This window comes from Gallus gallus, chromosome 3 (assembly GCF_016699485.2).
Source record: "Gallus gallus isolate bGalGal1 chromosome 3, bGalGal1.mat.broiler.GRCg7b, whole genome shotgun sequence".
Lineage (NCBI taxonomy): Eukaryota > Metazoa > Chordata > Aves > Galliformes > Phasianidae > Gallus > Gallus gallus.
In genome coordinates, this window is record NC_052534.1 from 1,423,650 (window position 1) to 1,444,990 (window position 21,341).

The following is a 21,341-nucleotide window of genomic DNA, read 5'->3' on the forward strand; positions in this document are numbered from 1 at the left end:
TGACAACTTCCTAGCAGTGGGAAATGCACCAAATCAAAAGGAATTCTGTGTGAGTCCCACCCTGAGAGTAATGGAAATCCAGCAGGTTGTTCAGCATGTGAGCTCCCTTAGCACTTCTTGCTGGTATTCTGCTGCATGGGAAATATGGTACACGCCCTGGGGAATGGAATTGTTCCTCAGACAGCACCTAGTGCCCCATAGTTTATTTTTGTAAATCTCTGTACTTCTCATCAGAGGTACTGATGTCTAGCAGAGCCAGTAGGTGCCTCACTTCAAATTTCACATTTCCTGATTTCGGGATCTGGAGTCGTAGGGAGGAGGCAGATTTCCGGGGTACATTTGAGGAGTGCTGAAATATCATTGCATTAAGACTGAAAAGGGGGATGTAAAGTGCTCCGTGGAGTGGTGTATAGTACAGAGTGAGATTGATCCCAGAAAAGTCACAGCGAGGTTGCGTCTCATCCAGGCCTCGCCACTATGGAGTCATTCTTCAGAGACAGCCCGAGCGGCAGAGGAACCACAGCCTTACCTGCAAGGTGCCTTTTCATGCGTGCTTTTTTCTCTCCTTTTAAGTTGTCCTCAAGGAAAAATAAGAGCAAAAAGTCCCTGTGCTGCTCACTGCACATCTACAGCACTTCATAAATAATAGTAGCTGTTTTAAAAGCAGGGGACAGGCAGAGGGTTACAATGGATGAAAGCTAGTTAGAGAGTTAGCTAGAGAAATGCTTAAAAGAGCAGCAGCAAAGATAATCCAGCATTTATTTCCAGGGTATTCACCGGGTGCCCCTTTGCTGTCTTTGACGATCTGTGTTGGGCTGTGCAGGATCCTGGCCAGCAGAGCTGCAGACCCCGAGTGTCGCCTCAGCTGCGCCCACCCCTTCTGAGTCTCACTGCGGTCAGTGGGAGCGCTATGGCTCCTCGTGCCCTGTGCAGGGTGGCACTGAGCGGCCACTTGCAAAGCCTCCTCCTGGCACAGGCTTGCTCACTCTGCGCTTGCTGAGTGAGTGACATGTGCAAAATTGATCATTTCAAGAGCCTTTTGTACGACACAAAACTTCAAGCAGAGAACCCAAGGCATTTCCTTTCATCAACCTGGTTCTAATTTGATCAAAGCACTAAAAAATTCAACCCGCCTTATTTCCTGTCCAGTTCTTTTACACTTTACAGCACATTATATATCAATCTCATATCCCTGAATTTTAAGAAGCAACCGGTTATATAATTGGATCAACAGTTGCCAATCACTCCAGCACAGCACTGCATTATTACTAAGCAAACTATAATTTTGAAGCTCTTTTTTATTATGCGTATGACTATATTATCACTGTATACATATTAGGACAGCTGAATGAGCCCCTTAAGGAAAATAAGGGTTCAAATAACATTGACAGGGCTGATAGACTAGCGGAGCTGAGGATTCACCCCTGTTATAACCGTATTGCCTTATGGCACATTTTTAGGAGAAAGAATAAGAACGGTAGCTGTGTGCTTCCTATTAACCCTACCAGCAAATCAGAATACCACAACGGTGGTGAAGCTGGCGATCATTGTATGCTTAGGCAAATTAAAACTCAGACCTGCTTTCTGGTCTCAAATTTAATGGTTCACATAAGAATTCTGCATTATCTAGGACTTGAAATCCTGTTCCTTTTCTCTTCAGACTCCCTCCCTGTAGACACACACGCTCACAAAAGTTGAAAACAAAGCCATTCTGGCTTCTGCTTGTGCGGTGCACCATCCTGCTTCATTGTGCACTTGCTGTTTGCATCCGATGAGAGCCAGCACTATGTCATTCCAGTAGTTCATACAATTACATGGGATTGCTAAATATGTTAAGTCAATAATATTTTTCCTCCCCTAAGCTTGAGATGTTAGCGTTCTTTGAAAAGACCTTGAATCTTGTCTCAGTAGTATCTCCATAAATAAAACTGAGTGACAGCCTTTTAGAAAACTCCATGTTTTATACCATTAATTCACAGATAAGCATTGTTAGTCAAATAAGCATTTAATTCCCGATAGCCTGAATATTTCAATACCTCATAGCAAACAAATAAATTGAATGTACACAATGGCATACAAATTATGGAAAATATTCCTTAGGGTTGACATATGAACTCATAACCTCTTAGGTAAAGGTGAATGACTATTAATGCAATTTCATTATTGTAAAGATCTCCCTTCTTTTTTTTTTTTTTCCCTTGTTTATAAGCAATTCATTTGTATGCATTAGCTCGAATGAATTAATCCTGTAAATCATAACTTTGGCAATAATAATAGTATTATGAAAAGAACAATATGTTTTATTCTGTTTTTGCCTGAAATCAGGCATTTAACAGTACATACCCATTTCTGTTTTTTTTTAATCTTTAATGTTTTTCTATGTTCCTCTGTCATGCATTTGTATGTGTTTTTGTGCATATATGCTTTAAAGAAGTATGTTCACAATATAGACATTGAAAATATTAATTGTTTCACATCTGTGTAAGCAGAGACAGGCACACACAAAAGCATACATGTGTGCAAACAGGACATGTCTCTTCAGCAGTCTGATCCTGTGCCCTGCAGAATTTCACTGGGAAAAACTCGGGAGCAAAATGCAGCAACATACAACTCCCCGTGATTAAAATTGCCTGTTAATTTCAGACAAAGTGATACAATTCAGAAATCTGTGGGTATTTTTTTCAGATTTTTATTTTTATTTTGGTTTTTTGGGTGGGTAGTATGCCTTTCTTGTTTTATTTATTTAAATCTCAAATTGGAATAGGAGCACGGCCCCCCCCTACCAGTGCGTCTGGTACACAAGCTGATAAAACAACATGAGTCGACTTATCACTCTTGAAGCCTGTTGTAGAGTACTGTATTTTTTCTTTAGCAGTTCTTCCTGTGTTTTTAAGTAATGTGATAAAACCACTTCACCATCTTCCTGTATAAAATTGATGGTTGCATGTGTGGTCATTTTCAGCTGCTTGTTGCATTCTGTTTTTAAAAAACAGCGTGCAAAACAAGCCCATGGGCAGCTGAATAGCAAGTGCATATATAAGCATGTGTGTGCAAGCAGGACAAAATATATATCTTGTGCTGCATATTTAGCAATCATGTAATCCAGAGAAACATTCCCTGTGTCCTCTTCCTCTCCACACCGCCTATCGCCAGGCTAATAGGAGAATTGAAATTCCCACTTTCAGCCTCACTACAGATTAATATGGTTCAGCACAGATACTTATTTCTCTGATAGTTTCCCATGCATCTTCACAGTGAAGTTGCAAGAAATTACTACAGCAGAGTGTGTAAAGCAGATGTTATCCTATTAATTAGCTCTGGACCTGTGCAGGCTCAAGACTTTCCCATTTTCAGACCAATAGGAATTGGTCCCAGTGAGCGTGCTCCATATCCACATTTAGTATCTTCTCATAAACAGCGCTGGAAACACAGCAGGCCCTTGATGAAGATACACTAGATTATTTCTAATTTAAAGTTATGTTGCTTAACCTTAATGTAATTGGTCACTGGTGACCAACTGTTTGTATAGTGAGTTGATGACCAAAGAGATGTAATAAATTATAAAACGTACAGTTTAAATAGAAGGAATGATGGTTCTGTTAAAAGCCTTGCATGTAATAATGGTAAAATAATTACACTTCGAACAGAAGAGCCTTGAATCTGATAAAGCTAACAAAGTCTTTCAGATGAAGGTATTTTCAACTGGCTTTAAAGCACGCACATAAAATGCTTCCTTTTCTCAGCGCGGTGTCTTACATTGGCTGAATAGTCGGCTTTCAAAGCTCAGCCTAATATTGATTAAAAATAAATTGGTAAAGCAAGATATTTTCTTTTTGAGGGGTTGTTTGGATTAAAGTAATTAACGAATTTCTGTGACTAACGAGAAACAAAAGAAATTTGCACAAATAATTATATTCTGTATGTCAATTCAAAGCCACTGCTAGACATGCTTTAGAAAAGGGTTGATTAGCTGGTAGAATAACCAGGATAGTAATCAACTATGGAAAGAAGTAACTGACACAATTTTAATGTTTAATAATGAATAGCATACCAGGGGCAAAATAAAGAAAATTTGCCTTCTGAGAACCGGTCCATACCTAAAGTTTCTGGGGCAAATAGAGCGGGTTCCTTGAGACTCCTGAACTGTGGCTGTGGTCCTGTAGTAAGTAACAGGTGCAGTTAGATTTAAAGCCCACAATTGCACGCATTAAATCTAGTAGTTTCTATATGCTGCAATTTAAATTCAAGCCTTTTCCCTGCTGAAGACTTAAAGATTGATTTTAGAAATGCAGAAATGTAATGAACACCTACTCTTCTACGTCTGTTTTTCGTTTTTCAAACCACACCGTATTAACAGACTGCTCATTAAATCAAGAACAGTGAGGAATAAGTGTATGAATTGCCAGTCTCTGAAGCGATAATTTTTCTCTCTAAATATTTGCATTTAAAATTTGGGCTACCTCCAAATGTCCTAACTTCACAATACAGAAAACGAGTTTATTTTTCTTAATTCTCATATTTCATTTCTTACTAGGAACCTTCCAATAATTTAAACTATTTACAATGCCTCAAAGATCATTATTTCCCCATGACTCCTCAGAGAAATATTGGAGCCACTCTCTTTACTGCTGACATTAGATTTACCTTTGAAGACTGGTTTACAAAATGGAGACATTAGGATGTGAAAGTCATTATTTTTTTACACTGCTCGGAATGCTAAGTTTTTGTGTTTGCTGTATTAGAGTAAGCATTGCTATAGTTACTCAGTTTGTTATGGAAACTTGAAAAGCAGATGCATTAAGGTATTTTGTTTTTAAAAACACACCGTTCTTTGTAGGAAAAAATATAAATACTGTCTGGGGGCTTGTCACCGACGTATATTTAAAAACAACTATCCCCCTCCCAAACCAATGAATAAAAATGCATTTTGATATTCTAAGTGTTAGAAGAGAATTGCTCAACCAATGGGAAATCAGGTGGGGTAACACATACTGATTCTTGTAATTGAGGCTGTAAAGAAAGATGAGAGTGATGTGCACTGTTTGTGTCACACTAGTTGTGATCTGTGAAAATAACTTCAGAGCAGCCTTTCTTAATATTAAAATGACACTGTTGCTGTTCAACTAAAAATCAATACAGCTCACGATTTTAATAAGGAACATGAATCTGAAAAAGTGTTTAGTATCAGGCTATATAAACACACCCTAATGAGATACTATAAAATCCATTACATTAAAGGCTGGTTCCTACAAGGTATATTAGCTAAAAATGTTCAATATATTAGGTCAGTGTACAACACTACACATAATAAAGCAGGTCTGTCAAGGCAAGATGCATGTTTTGCCCCTTAAAACTGTGATGTTTTGCACATTTTATAAGGTTCTTTGAATACATGAATAAGATAAGTTATTCCCATCTCTTTCTTAAGCAATCTCAGAAATGGCTGTGACCTGAAATTGGAAATCTTGTAAACACCCATCCGAAGAAAATGTGTGCAGTTCTGTCTTAAAGAGATGGTACATGTTTAATTATCCCAACTTCTTCTAGGAGAATACTATTAACATACACATTAGCATCGTCCCATTGGTTTCTCCTGCTGCTCCACCTTAGGGGCAGCAATAGGAGCTAATCTTATTGCTCCCATGCGCATAATAATGAAATTTTGTCTTGTCTCTGAGGCGGTGTTCTTTGGTCTAAAGTACAGCAGGAAACACTTCTTTTTTTAGAAAATTCCTGACCGACTCATCTAAAAAGATTTTTAAAATTAAAATTCTTTCTATGTGAATACCAGAGCCTGCAGAACACATTGCTTTGACTTGAGAATCAAAATTAAGCAATTGTGCAAATAAATTGCTCTGTATTCACATCTAGAATACAGTACACTGTAGCTATGGGTGTATTCAGCTCTTTGAAAAATGGGAAGCAGTGGATTTTATGGTATGGTTTTTTTTCCTCACAGTGTCCATATAAGCTATTCTTAAAGAATAACATAAGAGCAAACAAAAAGATATGGTTTTAATATAAAATACCTCTGCCTTTTTCTTGCAGTCTTCTACAGACTATAATGGGGAAAGGGAAAAAAAAAAAACAGGCAAAAAATATATGTGAATTCAAGGCTACTGAATTAAGGGAGGTTGTACCAACATTTCCCCCACTGTACATTATTTGTATTCAAGGTTTTTGAAATGACATTGTAATCTGATGATGCACCAGCCTATTATATTGTCTAGCAGGACAAATATCCTTGCGTTTTCTCTGTAGAACTAACACAATTTTTCCATGTCAGAGGTGCATAATATCCTGGCGGTCATAAGGAATGATGCTATTAATCCTCTTGGGCAATCTCCAGGTCTGATTATTAGGGAAATAAATTTGCATGCTGCATATGAGCTAGGTGAATCACTGAGAGCACAAATTATATTTCCTGACAGCAAGTTAGAGAATGGAGCCACATCGCTTTTTTATCTTTTTTTTTTTTTTTTCCCTCTGAAAGCTATAGAATTTCAATTCATTACATGAGATTGGTTAGAATTCAAGTCTCTTTTTAAGTTGATATTAAGTTGAGTCTGTTATCTCTGTGAAGGCTAGTAGGTTCCCCTGAGTATCCACCTAATCACTACTTAAAAAAATCGAAACGTATAGTTAGTGTCATGATTTAGGTACCAGAGCTACTTTATTTATCAGTGTGGAGTGAGATAATTTCAATTTGAGGCTCTGTAGCCCTCATGAATTTAACTGTCTTGAAAGCTTTTTTTCCTCTCTCTCTCTCTCTTTCTCTCTGCCCCTTTCTCCCTCCCTTTCAGTGTGCATATTGTAATAATGGTTATTCTGGGCACCTTCTTCCCTGTTCTGCGTGGATTTCTCAGGCTGCTTTATTTATCATATCATATATTTCACTCTATGTGTTGAAGATTTTGGGGTGAAACGCTGTTTGGATTTCAGTTAAGAAATTTGGCTGTGTTCTCTGTGCTAGCCGTGCCACCAGGCATTTCTGCTTTTCGTATCGGTGATGAATGTATTTTTATTATTTTTTACCATTTGGCATCTGAGCAACCTTTTTGCATTATTAAATCTGAACAGGGAGAATGATAGCAAGTGAGGGGAGAATAAATGGCTCTATGTCCTGATGTATTAATTAAGCAGACATTTATTACAATCAGAGTTTTATAGATGTTGTAAAAAGGTATTTTTCTTTTTTTTCTTCTATAATATACATCCACGTATGGTAACTTTTCTGAACGGGGTTGGAAATGTCCAGGTTTCATAGATTTCTCCCCGATCACTGCAGCTGCACCGTTCTTGCAGGTACCAGTACCAGCTGGGCCCTGGAGCAGGGAGCAAGCCTGGCTGGATCCAGCGTGGAGCTGGATGCAGAGTGTGTCCCATAGAGTTGGGCACATCCTGCAGTGGGGGTCTGTCATGTCTCTTGCTGCTCACTGAGGCTGAAGGCATAGAAAACCTCAGCACCGGTCTGAACTGTAGGCGTGACTAAAACAAGAGACAGGTAATGTATCTGATAAACCCAAACCTGAAGCATTCTTAATCATTTACTTATTCATGAGCTACAAGGAACAACGCTAAAAGGAAAGGGATATATCTCTGACTCACAACTTCGCTTGTAGCCAAATATATGGTGAAGGAAGCACTTTTAATCATCTTAAATGAAATCTATTTAGGATTTGCCTATTCTCTCATCCGCTGGGTTTCGCTGTGTTTCCTGAGCATGGCTAGTGCCATTTCTTTGCAGAACAAAGGTCTTTTTGTTTATTTTCTTTTTGTTTGTTTTATTAATTTCTTCTCAGCGCATGGGTTGTGCTTATTCCCAGACAGGAAGTGTTTCCCACATTTAGGAAAAGGAAATAGCCTTTGGAGAAAATTCAAAGAAAGTCCACTGGGGAGTGACTTGCCTGTTCAGAGTGTTATTTCCTATTCCTGAATAGAAACATCAGACTTATTTTTGGCATCACATAGCAGTGCTGCTATAAACACTAGCTCTTTAATTCCCATCTTGCAGTGGACATTTATATGCAGAACAGAGGGTGTTTGTTGCCCTCCTAAAGTGGGAATGGGCGATAAAAAAGGAAAGTTTTAACAAAACGGCACAATTGCCTCTGTCCTGTTCTCTGTGACCTAGCCAGGAGCATACTGATACCCCTGAGCTCCAGATACGACAATAAGGAACCAGTTCAATGTGATTTTAGTAGCTGTCTTCTTGGCCGTGGCCAGCTCTTGTCGCAGGGAGTTGCAAAAGAGGCTGGAGGCAGGAAAATGACCGGTACTTTAATGGACACTTCCTTGGGGTGAGGGAGAGGTTGCAGTCCAGAGCTTAAGGCCATTTCAACCTCTACAAATTGCAACTAATACCTGAGATGAGCTGGTGTTATCACAGGGAGAATGGAGTGTAACCATGTCTAGCCTGGCTGCCTCTCTGCAGCAGTAAATCCAGACCACGTCCGGGTAACAACTGGCGGAAAGGGCAGGGCACTTAGAGTTGTAAATGAGCCAAAGGATGGCAGCTAGTAAAGCTTCTATTTCAAACTTTATCTTCTACTGCCCCTCATCATCGCATGGTGAAAATACTCTCCTGAAAATAGGAGAAATGAGTTTTGAACTTGAACAGACAGACAAAAAATACAATCAAAAAGATTAAAAACAGTAGTTTCTCTGGGGAAAAAAAAAAAAAAGAAAGAAAAGAAAAAGGAAGTGGATCTCATCAGTTGCTTCTTTGGATTTCTTCTTGTCTCTTAATTCCTACAACCTGTAGAAATACAGTCTGTATCTTAAACCTTGTGTCTAGCAAATCTCTGCAAGCACACAAAGGAAACCTGCTTACATCAGTTGTGCACATGCTGCCACACAGCCCTGTGTGCCAGCGCACCAGGGCTCAGCAGAGCAACTTCTGCTGATGCCGTGTCTGGAAAACCAAAAATTTTTTCCAACCTTCATTATGGAGAACTTTTCCTGAATGTTCTAAAGCTTGATATGAAGGTGTGTGACAAGAAGCATGGATGGTGCATCTCAGGGAGGCTGCTGCTCAGCTCTTTGGAATGTAAACAACCTTTAGAACTCTACCTAGAAAATGGTTTCTTTGGTTGAGAAAAACTGCACTATCTGATTTTTTGTTTCTTCTACTGAAGTTTCAATTGTCAGTCTACAGTTCCTAAAACTTTGGTTCTAGTAGGGTGAACAAACAGAAAGTGGTCTGAAAACAAGGAATAATAAAGCATAGTTTCTATTCTGTCTTTGTGGTTAGTTTGAGCAGGTGAGGCTCAAGCATTGGTAAGGGGTGCCCAGGGAAGTGGTAGAGTCCCCATCCCTGGAGGTGTTAAGAACCATGGAGATATGACTGTGAGGGCTGCGATTAGTGGCATGGTGGGGTGGGGTTGGGCAGTTGGACTAGATCTTAGAGGTCTTTTCCAACCTTAATATTTTAATGATTCTGTGATTCTAAGGTTGTGCGAGGTGAGAACAGCCAGTTCTCCTGGCTACTACTCCTGGGATATGAGCTGGGGTAGCTGATGCATGCTGCTCAGCACTGCAGCAACAGAGCTTGTGGGTGCACCCAGAGAAGGGAAGAGGGGGAAAAGATTAAAAAAAAAAAAGGTCCCAAACCATCCCCAAGCAAATGCCAAAAGCCCTCAACCTAGAATATAACCCTGGGGTTAGATGTGACAAAGGGAAAAGGCTTGCTGCGTCCACATCACTACCCTCAGCTCTGTGAGTCTGAGGGCCTTTGGCTTATGTTCTGGGCAACCATGCTATCAGCTTCTGTTCAGTGACCTGTCAGAGCAAAGAAGGAATTTTGCATGGCCTGAAAAACTGACAGAACGATTCACCTTTCAGGGAAATGTAATATTTTCTGATAAGAAGCTTATGTTAGTTTTCCTAGCAAATAGCCTGAAAGCATATCTGTCTGTGGCATTTCTGGATATGATAAGTTGAAGGAAACATCCTTGACCATGACTTAACAAAACAGGCCATTTGTTTCATGGGGTAGCTGTTTTGAGAAATGTAAATAAATGGCAACTTAAGGATGATATAAAATAAACGATCACAGAGACAGCCCAGAGTTGCATTGTTTCAGAAAACACAAGGCACTATTTATGGAGGTGTAAACAGAGGAGTGCCTTTATTATTGTTCTTGGAATCGAATCAGGCAGAAAGCTGAAGTTTTGGGAAAGATTAGTCTGAATTTTAGAGTGTCTTTGTGTTGGTGCTGGGGGGCTACCGGTGCCGTCGCCCCCATCAGCAAGTCCCTCTTTGAGGGAGGTGGACAAGTTAAGTAGCGTTATTGGCAGCAGGATACAGGTTGAAAATGACCATGGTCTTATTAACAACCTGGGTCATTATTGTAGCAATATTTCTGCAGTCTTACCTGTGCTATACATGCTTCTCTCAAGGAAAGATGCCTGGCTCATCTAATACTATGTATTGAACTGCATCACACACCCTTCCACTTCAAAATGCCTTTCCCCCCAATGTCTTACTGGTATTCCTAAACTATTACACCACATTTAAAAATGAATTGTGTGTGATGACATTAGAGAAGGGGTTAGGCTTTCTGAGCTGCTACCAGTGACATATGACTGTGGTGACAGACAGTCAGCAGTATTCAAACTGAATTAATCTGAAAAAGCAGCAGACTTCAATGCGGAGTTTAGGAGGAGGCTGAGCGGTTACATATTTACAAAAGGGATGTCAGTGAACCGTCTTTCTACCCAGGGACAGCCTATGGCTACTTAATACTTTTAAACCAGTAGTAGAAGGATTAAATACACCTGAAGTCAGGTCTTTGAGGCCATTTCCCTCTTGTGCTTTCTTTTCCTTACTTGAGCTGCACCTCAGCAGATTTTTTTTTTTTTTTTTTTGAAGGGTTATGAGAAAGGGTGGAAATTCTGATACCTTTTATTAGAATTGCACAGAAGTAGGAGAATCCTCACAGAGTCGCAGACTCCTTTCTCTGTTGCCTTTGAAAAGTTAACACATGTGAGGCTATGCAAGAAGCAGACACTACAGTGGAGGAGGAGGGATGTGGCAATAAAGGTGAGAGCGATACCTTAATTTAACAAATATGCAGTGCTAATTATGTAAACAAGTGAGAACTCTAAAATCTTCTCATGGTGTGTGTCGCACGATTGAAATATTTTATGGCCTAATTCAAGATTGTACAGCGATAATGTTATTTTATATTGGCCAGTTGACAAGCACAGGCCAGGGCTGTCTATCAAACAAAACTGTTGTGCCAGCTTGTATCCTGGCGATGAGCACAAAAAAAGAACCAGTCAGATTCTTATTTACGTATTAATCGTTGAATCAGATTTTGTTCTGTACTGTAGATATTTCCCTAACCAGGTTGCTTTAAAGGGGGGGGGGGGAAATGTGTATGTACTTGTCTGGGCTGAAAACTCAATGAGCTTTAGAGAAAGTTCCAGATTTGGTTTCACAAGTGAACCCAAGAGATCCAGTTCCCGTTCAGGGGAAAAGCAGTAGCTTTTCTATCATTATTAAGCATTTTTCTCCATTTTTTGCACACAGAGGTTGGGGTGTGTGCATTTTGAAAAGTGGCAGGACTCTGCTAGGTGGAGATTTAAGTGTGCATTTTTGTTAACGTGATGTTATCATCTACTAAACAGAATGAGAATGGTAAACAAATTGGAAACCAGTCGAATGCACTGCTTCCACCTCTCTGCAGGACAGCCAGCAGTTGGTATCAATTTGCTCAAAGTCATTCAGTTTACAGTCTCTCCTCAAGAATGCTCATTGTCCCTCTCCTTCCCTGCAACCACAGCAGACAGCACTGTTCCTGAAACCAAAGCTTGAAATGTTGGCCTCGGTGAAGGCAGGGAAGATGGCAGCTTTGGGATGGGCAAAGGACTGTCCTTCGTGCTGTGCCTGGTGGGACAGGGCGATCAGTCTGGGCAGCCCCAAATCCTATCTCTGGGAATGCTCAGGACCAAACTGCTCAAGGGGAGATGGAGATGTTCCTTACTGCCCAAAGAGGATGTTTCTCTTTAGCCTCCGGCAGCCCATGGTTCGTTTCTGTCACAAATAATTAGGGTTTTCATCCTTTCTAAGATATTTATCTTAATCCTAGCTTGGATGTTCTCATTATTCTCATAAGCATCTAAATTAAACTATTTTATATCATATTAAGTCCTTAGCCAGAAGGATATCATGTGGCAATCAGTTCCATAGGTTAATTATGAACTGTATAAAATAGGATTTTCTTTATTGGTTTTTAAATATGTTGTTTTTCCGTGTTGTTGCATTAGGACAAGAGGAAACCAGGAACAAGCTGTTGATCTCTGTAAGTTTCATTAGCTCTCTCACGTCCCCTCCTTTATTTCTCTTCAGTAAAGTAGTCAGCCTCAGTCTTCACAGACTTTCCTTCAGCCACTAATCATTTTTGTTGCCCCTTTCTATTTCAGCTTTATGTTTTTTTTAGATGAGTTGAATGTAGCTTAATACAGGATTTCTGACAGGATACAATATCCAGCTATTCAGTGACGTAACACTTGAGCATTAATTTCTGTCTCATTCTTTATACAGTCCAACAGTGTATTTACTTTTTCTGACCACTGCTTCCAGTTGTTTTGCTTTTTCATTGAGCTGTCCAAAGTGGCACGTTTTCTCCTCCTTCTCTTTTTCCCGAGTGGCTAGTTAATTTACAGCCAAGCGTTGTGCATGAGTATTGAAAATTATTCATTCAAATGTGCATTACCTTGCATTTATGAACAGTGAATTTCATCTGTCTTCATGCTGCGCATCTGTCTAGTTTTTCTAATCTTTTGTAATCATAAGTAACCTAAATATTTTTGCGCCCTGTGCAAATTTTATCCCCTTCCCCTCTCTTTTGCAGAATGCTAATGAATATATTAAACAACACCAGTCCTAATACTGACTACTGCAGCACTTTATGGTGAGCCTTTTAGCAAGCTAGCAATCAACAATTTATTTCTACCCTTTTGTTTCTGTCTTTGGCTGTCTTTGTTTAACAAACATTTATTTTCAAAGCATTACTATTTCCAAGTGTTCTGTTGAGAGCCCTCCCACAGAGTGCAGGGACAAATGCATGACTCTGACCCCACATGTCCAGTGACATCTAACACTGATGCTCTAAATACAGTGTTTGCAGGGCTGCTAAGGCTACAAGCAGGTCAACTCCACTGCAGAGCAGTAGACTTGATTAGTCTCTGGAAATAGAGATGCAGGTACTGGCAGATTTGACTCAGCCTATTCCATATCCAAAAAGAAAAGGGAGAGGTGAGAGAGACTGATTTATGCAGCTTGCTGAAAAGAGACTTCTTTTTCTTTTTTTAAACCCTGGCTGTAAAAACAAAACTGCTGCCCAGCCAGAGTAAGCAGTCATATACCACAGGTCCCCTTACAGTAAGACTGATGTTCTGCACTGAGGTTCAAGGAGCAAAACAAATAACCCTGCTCCCAGTGCCATGATTTGAATTTGCTTTCGGCCAGTTGGTTACCAGCTTTCAAGGGACCATTGACATGCCTATGGTGCTGCCTGGAGCAAATTGCAACATATTTGGTGCTGAAACATGCATTGTGTAGTGATTATTATTATCGTCATAACCTCTGTTTCATATTTGAATGCTGCTGGGACATGGAGAACAATGGTCATCCCTTGCTTTGTTTTTCTTGCTTGGCTTTAATGGCTGGGGTTTGATTTTGTCAACAGACAGTACTTGTAACTTTTGTGAGCTTTAGTTTCTTCCAGCCATTGAAATTAATTGTCTTGTAGCTCTTTGTCAGACAGAGATGTGTTCGCTTTGTGAATTGGAAATTGAGAGATGGAAGTATTCTGACAGCTCCCAGGGAAGGATGGAAACCCTCCTATTCACAACCTACTCATCACAGCACTGGGGAGAAGATTCATGTACCTAGTGCGACAGGAGGGGCAGAGCAGGGCAAGGACGTGGCAGCTTGCATCATTCCCCTGCTGCTGGCAAGGCAAGTCCCTTGCCACCAGCCACTCTCTGCACTCAGTTCCCCGCAGGGCTCCGTTTCCTGCCCTCACTCCTTCCTGTGCTTGAGTGGTGGCTCCTACCTTAAAGCAGCTATTTTCAAGTTTTAATAATGTTTTGCAACTCATTTCCTGTTTCTTAGCTGACAGCCTTTCCAAAAGTAATCTTTGGCAGGTACTAATTTGGGTGATGACCACTTGATCTACATTTTTGGTGGGTAATTACTGAGTCAGAAGTGAGCAAATTTGATATCCCCTGACAGTCAGTAAGGCGGGCATATTTACTACCCACTCATTAAAGATTCACTGGTGGTGAAATGCCCTAAAGTTTGCACTCCTCTCACACATGAGAAAAATTTGTCTGTTAAGTCCCAGAAGTTACCACTTACGTTTATTTTGTCAGATTTACAGAGTCTAAGATATGTTGGCACTTTGAAAAACAACTTTTTTTAAGACCAGATACCTTGGTGTAATGAAACTACCACTAGATCAAAAGTCCAATTGTATCTGAGGCTGGATAGCATCCTGCATCCCATAACAAATCTGTTCCACAGACATGTTGTTTTACAGTGATAACTGAATCTCAAAAATTTGGAGGTCTGATTTGCACAAATGCTGATAAGTTCGCAAACCAATGCCGAGCTCCTACAGCCACCAGAGCCAGGTTCATTGGAATGCTCTGGCAGCTTTGCTTCACTCTAGTGATACAAAGCAGCTGTAAATCCGGTTGTGCTGGCCTTACGTTGTCAGAATGGCCAGAGTGTACCAGTGAGTCCTGCCCTCTGTACTGCTATTGCAATGAAATTGGGCTGGGTATCTACAAAGGGAAAAGGGAGGCTGTTCTGAGATTATCAGCACAGCTTGCTTCCTTGCATTACTTTAGTACTAGTGTCTGCTTCCTATAAGATCCTGTGCAAAAGCGAGCGAAAAGAAAACATAATGTGGGAAGAAATAGCCAGACTTCTTTTCAAATGTCAAATGTCAAAGAAATTCAGATTTATTTTGAGTTTTAGAAGAAATGTGGGAAAGGAATATTTGCCAGATTCTTGCCCTCCCCTCCTGGCTTCTATGAACTACCTTTCAATTCCCTCTTCCCCAGTAAGTTTTCCCAAATTGTAGAGATCAAGTCCCTACTGCAAATCCTCTGAGAAGTCACTTAAGTAGATTGAGAATCTAAATGAAACTCAATCTTTGTTTCTGAAGCAAGAAGTAGCTGGTAGAGTGTCTAGTTTTTTCCACTTTCCTTCCACGGTACCTAAAGATATTGAAGCTATTATGAACGTGACAAGGTACAATACTTGCCTTAAAACCTCCAACAATACCGTTTGTCTCCATCTTACAACTTATTCCTCAGCATGGGCTGAGAACTTTTCCTGACCACTTGCACTTCCAGCTGTCCATCATTTGGCTTGTGCATTGGTGTGCATGCTCAGTCCCCCTCAGCTGTGCTTGTGGCATCATCACCTTTATGACAGCACTGAGGATAGAATCCACAGTGCTTAGTATGTGGCTCTTCAGGTTTCTTGTGAGCAATATTGATTAAATTCATTTAGTCTCTTAATGTGGTTTAAATACATAGGGTTGGTTGTCTGGTCCGTATGCAGAGAGGACAGAAAACAGATCCCCTAGAATTCCATCAGAATTCATTAGGGTTTTGATGAATAGCAACTGCTAAGAAATTGTCTCCCAGGACTTGGAAATTAGTCAGTACCGAACCATACAGATGTCAAATCACCTAAAGAGAAAACTGAGAAAAGCTGGCTGAGAGAATAATCTGTTACTGAAATCTGCAGAATTGGTTTTTAAGGAAAAACAGATAGAAAGAAAGAAAGAAAGAAAGAAAGAAAGAAAGAAAGAAAGAAAGAAAGAAAGAAAGAAAGAAGGAAGGAAGGAAGGAAGGAAGGAAGGAAGGAAGGAAGGAAGGAAGGAAGGAAGGAAGGAAGGAAGGAAGGAAGGAAGGAAGGAAAGAAAGAAAGAAAGAAAAAAAGAAAGAAAGAAAGAAAGAAAGAAAGAAAGAAAGAAAGAAAGAAAGAAAGAAAGAAAGAAAGAAAGAAAGAAAGAAAGAAAGAAGGAAAGAAAGAAAGAAGGAAAGAAAGAAGGAAAGAAAGAAAGAAAGAGAAAGAAAGAGAGAGAGAAAGAAAGAAAGAAAGAAAGAGAGAGAGAAAGAAAGAAAGAAAGAGAAAGAAAGAAAGAAAGAAAGAAAAAGAAAGAAAGAAAGAAAGAAAGAAAGAAAGAAAGAAAGAAAGAAGAAAGAAAGAAAGAAAGAAAGAAAGAAAGAAAGAAGGAAAGAAAGAAAGAAGGAAAGAAAGAAGGAAAGAAAGAAAGAAAGAGAAAGAAAGAGAGAGAGAAAGAAAGAAAGAAAGAAAGAGAGAGAGAAAGAAAGAAAGAAAGAGAAAGAAAGAAAGAAAGAAAGAAAAAGAAAGAAAGAAAGAAAGAAAAAGAAAGAAAGAAAGAAAGAAAGAAAGAAAGAAAGAAAGAAAGAAAGAAAGAAAGAAAGAAAGAAAGAAAGAAAGAAAGAAAGAAAGAGAAAGAAAGAGAAAGAGAAAGAGAGAAAGAGAAAGAAAGAGAGAAAGAGAGAGAGAGAGAGAGAAAGGAAGGAAGGAAGGAAGGAAGGAAGGAAGGAAGGAAGGAAGGAAGGAAGGAAGGAAGGAAGGAAGGAAGGAAGGAAGGAAGAAAGACAGGAAGAAAGAAAGACAGGAAGAAAGAAAGACAAAGAAAGAAAGGAAGAAAGGAAGAAAGGAAGAAAGGAAGAAAGAAAGAAAGAAAGAGAGAGAGAGAAAGAAAAATACCCTCTGGTATTTCCAGTCCCTGGGATTGGACATCCCACTTTCTTGGACTTGTAAAGAGCTTTCAGAGGGAGTATGTGCATATGAAATTAGCAGGGAGAATATTGATTGTAGTCACTGAATTTGATTTCATGGTTTGGATTGATTCAGTCTAAACACATTGAGTTTGAAGGATATTCAACCACTTATTTCTAAGTGGCATTTTATAAAAATATTACCCTGTATTAACCCAGTGAACAGTATTGTAAGTGGCACAGTTTATGTTTATTACACTTATTGAACAGGCTCAATATTTCATATAAAATATATGGTGGCAATGGGAAAAAATGCTTGTAATTCTTCAAAACTGTATCAGTCACTTCCTTCATTGAACATCCTGTCAATATGTGTGCTGTATCGAAAGTAAAATATGCACTAATCTATATAATTGGCAATGTGATTATCTTTTTAATTGTGAAAACTATGTATGTATCTTCTGTTTTGTGGTGAGGAAAAAAAAAAACATCAAAATATCACCCTGTGTGAAGAATGGCAAGGCATGTTATTTGGAAAGCCTTGTTCTAGTGATCACCAGTGCAAGCAGTGCTGGTGGGCACCTGAACCGGTGGGACTGGGCTCCAAATCCAGTTGGAGTTGCTGTGGGATCCTTGTATACCCACATAAGAAGCAGGGCTGCTTTCTGGCACAGCTGCCCCCACATGATTTAAATACATGTTGATTCTTGAGTGTGTTGTGTCCATTAAATGGATGTATTTTCCAAGTTAGGCAGCATATGCAAATCAAGAACCTCAAGAAAATTAAAATAACCATCTACAAAACAGACCAAAAAAAGTTCAGTTTTATATTTTTCTAAAACTGCTGTGTTTCATATTACCACAGCTTCCCAAATTTCAAATCCAGATCAAAATTTCTGTCATCAAAGACTTTAGCAGTGGTCTGATCTTTTTATTTTTATTTTTACTTTTTTTTTTTGTCCTTTTTTTTTTATTATTTAAATCTGTTTTACTCTGTTATTCTGAAGCTTCTGTGAGATTTCCCCTAGATTTTTTTTCCACAGGCAGAAGCCACCATTTATTTGCATTTTAACCTAAGACTGGATTTTGAACCTGAAATTCAAGATTACATTCAAAATACTGATGTTTCCAATCACAGAAATAATTATCAAATGTAAAGCTGATCCAGAATTAATTTTGGATTTGGGCCACCGTCAAATTCCACAGGTTCTTATATCTGCTCCAGATAGATCAGGAAAATGCTCTTGAAGCTTCAGGGCTATGTATATGAACTTTCTTAAGCAAAGGAAATGATAATGTATAAGAGGAAGTAAAACGATAAAATAAAGTCCAGAATTACATAAAACAAAACCAAAAACCCAAACAAAAACCTGTGTGCACTTTATAGACTGTAAGACTTGCTCTGCCATTGCTGCTTGGGAGAAACAAGGCAATGCAGGTCTAGTGAAAATCATCCATCAACAAAACCTCTGCTCGAGCACATCCTTTTTGCAGTTGGTGTTAGTTGAAAGTTAGTGTTTTCTCTCCATGTTTTTACATGCTTCAGCACCTCTTGGTTTAAATAAGGGAGGGGAACACTCAAGTAATATCGTATCTCTGATTCTGTCAGGAGAAGGAAATCCTGAAGACCTCACTCCTGAAAGTTTATCTGAAATAAGCCCTATTTGAAGGTTCATTCAACTTGCCTCATTGTACAGCTGTTATTAATGTGATTAAATGACAGTGAGTACATATGTAAAAACCCAACCTCTGTTTCTTGTGTCTATAAATCTCAATTCAATAAAAAAGGAGAAAGGATTCTTAAAATCCAAAGAAATATCACATATAGCTCTTCTGCCTTTATTTGGTATGACAGCACTTTATTTCCTTGAACAGACCAATGTGGTGAAAAGGATTCTAAAACAATACTTCTGTATAACCTATCTGCTAAAGCTGCTGTGAAATTCCAGTTTTGTGTATTTAACCTCCCTGTTTTTATCTTCACTGGAATAATTCTAAAACAACTTCAGTTGTTCTTCCCTAAAAATTGTAATCTCATTATTCTTTTTTTCCCCTCCCCTCTTTTTTCTCTTGTACAGTTATCCAGTATTCAGGTAAGTATTTAAACATGCACTTGATTCCACCTAAGTCAATGAGACTCCAACATGTGCTTAAGTGCCTACTGAATTAGGGCCTTGATTTGCATCACAAACACATCACCACTGCTCAGGAGCTGTTGGAAGACTCATCCTCAGAAGCCTGCACTGCAGTACCTCACACAAACTCAGTGGTTTTCCCTGTGCCATGGGATGGACTGTAGGGGTGGTCGGGCCAACAACCTGCACTGGGTGCCCCCTCAGCCTTCTGTGGCATGGGCAGCACCCACCCTGGCCATGCACCATTGAGAGGTTCTGGGTGGTCTGAAACAGCACAGCACTGCTAGAGCTCTTCCAGCATTTAGACAGATCTTGAGATTATGGAGGGTAACAGCCAGGTTAGGTAACCTCTAGAAGTATGATCTACAAATATTTAACAAGGAAAAACTAATTATGCCACTCCTGTCACAGTAAGAACAAGGCTTGGAAACTGTATGATCAATATGGGAATTTTAGCTGTAATGCAGTCTGTCAGCCTTTTAGCCAACCAAAAAGCTTCAGCAACTCTATAAACAGAATTGACCCTCTATCTGCTCATTCTTGCTTGTTCCAGCAAATTTTACTGTATTCATGTTCCATGTTAGCAGTTGTCTATCATGAGACCTTGTAAAAACAGTATTAAAGAAACACCTCTTCTAAAACTGAATTTGTCTCCAAGTACAGAAACTAGAAGCTGTCTACTCAAAGTCGTAGGAATTTAGCTGAGCCTCAGTTAAATAAATACTGTGTTAGATTCTAAGCAACTCCTAGGAGGTTCTTGAGAACGCATGTTGTGCTAAGGCTAAAGAAACAAGGCACACAGTTAGGATAAATACATGTAACGTTTTGCTGGCCTGGATTCATGTTCCATCTCTGCATGACTGCTAGCTTCTAGCTGTCATTGCGTTGGCTACACATTCATATCTATATTTAGATAGTAGACATTATATTTAAAGCTAATTGGCTCTCTCCAAAAGAGGAGCCTGTTTGCAGTAACCTGGTGGTATTTGGGACCATGAGTCTTGGATGCACAGAAGACAGAAGTTGGAACCCTTTCTAACTGTAACTACTGACATCTGACTATGCCATATAGTGCAGGAAATTGTTTTCTTATGAGGTGCATATGTTTTAAAAGAAGCAACATGGTCATGTATTTTACATGGGTTATTAAATAACTATAAATTTAATGATTCAGATGTTTTGCATTATAACCTGGCATCTCAGGAGGCATGAAAATAGCACAGTAGGAAAATGTCATTGCATATTTCATAGGCAGAGCTGTTAACAAATGGAAATCCTTCTATAACTAAATAAAAGATCCATCTTTAGTCCCCTGTCTGCCTGAACCTTCCACTGGTCTTCAGATGTGAATAAACTCTGACTAAAGTGAAATACTAACAACACTGTTACAAATGCCAGAAATGTAAAGAGAAGGGAAGGGAAGGGAAGGGAAGGGAAGGGAAGGGAAGGGAAGGGAAGGGAAGGGAAGGGAAGGGAAGGGAAGGGAAGGGAAGGGAAGGGAAGGGAAGGGAAGGGAAGGGAAGGGAAGGGAAGGGAAGGGAAGGGAAGGGAAGGGAAGGGAAGGGAAGGGAAGGGAAGGGAAGGGAAGGGAAGGGAAGGGAAGGCAAGGGAAGGCAAGGGAAGGCAAGGGAAGGCAAGGGAAGGCAAGGGAAGGCAAGGGAAGGCAAGGGAAGGCAAGGGAAGGCAAGGGAAAAAGAAAAATCATAGCAGTGTACGAGCATGGCAAGAACCCTTTTTTGGCTCTCACTTCAGAGAATAGAGAGAGCCCATCACCATCACTTGAACTCTTGAAAAACAGAATCTTTCTAACCTGGTGAGTCTAAGCACAGACCATCAATATTTTTTTTGTACAAAGTCCTGGGTGGGTATTGCTGTCCTTGATTTGTTGTTTGTTAGACTAGTTTTGGTTGGTTACAGCATTATTCATTGCAGTAACTTTATTTTATTGCTACTGTCACAACAAAGCAAAGCTGCTATTATGTTACAACAAACTAAAGCTACATTTCTACAACATCACATCTACCCAAACTACAGTGCTATAACATCTTATTTACTGTTTATTCCAATCGCATGGACATAGGAAACATAAAATAATAAAATGAAGGATTTCATTGGTTCATCCCAGCAGAAGTCCCTTCCAGTTTGGCTGTTTGTCATGCAGCAAGGCAGGCAAAATATATTGCCCCTAGTGTTTGTGTATGGTAAGGGCACAAATATGCAATCTGCATATTATTGCAGCACTGTCAGGCCACTTTCTCAAATATCATGTGAGCCCCTAGCCAGAAGAATGCATGTCTATAGGTCTGCTAAAGGCCTGTGTTGCTATGAGACGTAGAGGCTACTGAAGTCCTACCAGGAAACACGAGCCTGGTGCTTCCAAGTGTAGGACCAAAATGCTGAGACTCTAGTATGAGGACAGAAGTCA

At 39.6% G+C, this 21,341-nt stretch overlaps 1 long non-coding RNA gene across 4 annotated transcripts in view; it reads left to right on the forward strand.

Moving 5' to 3' along the window:
• Positions 1-21,341, forward strand: part of LOC101748294 — a 414,590-nt gene that overhangs the window by 340,771 nt on the left and 52,478 nt on the right. For 2 of the 4 annotated variants that reach the window (XR_006938998.1, XR_006938997.1), the window contains 3 exons: positions 12,273-12,307; positions 12,860-12,919; positions 18,860-18,874. The exons of 1 other annotated variant lie outside the window; for it this stretch is intronic. This is a non-coding gene — a long non-coding RNA (uncharacterized LOC101748294). Of the gene's footprint in view, positions 1-10,872; positions 11,044-12,272; positions 12,308-12,859; positions 12,920-18,859; positions 18,875-21,341 lie in introns of all 4 variants that reach the window. One more of the 4 variants, XR_006938999.1, reaches the window with a different exon arrangement.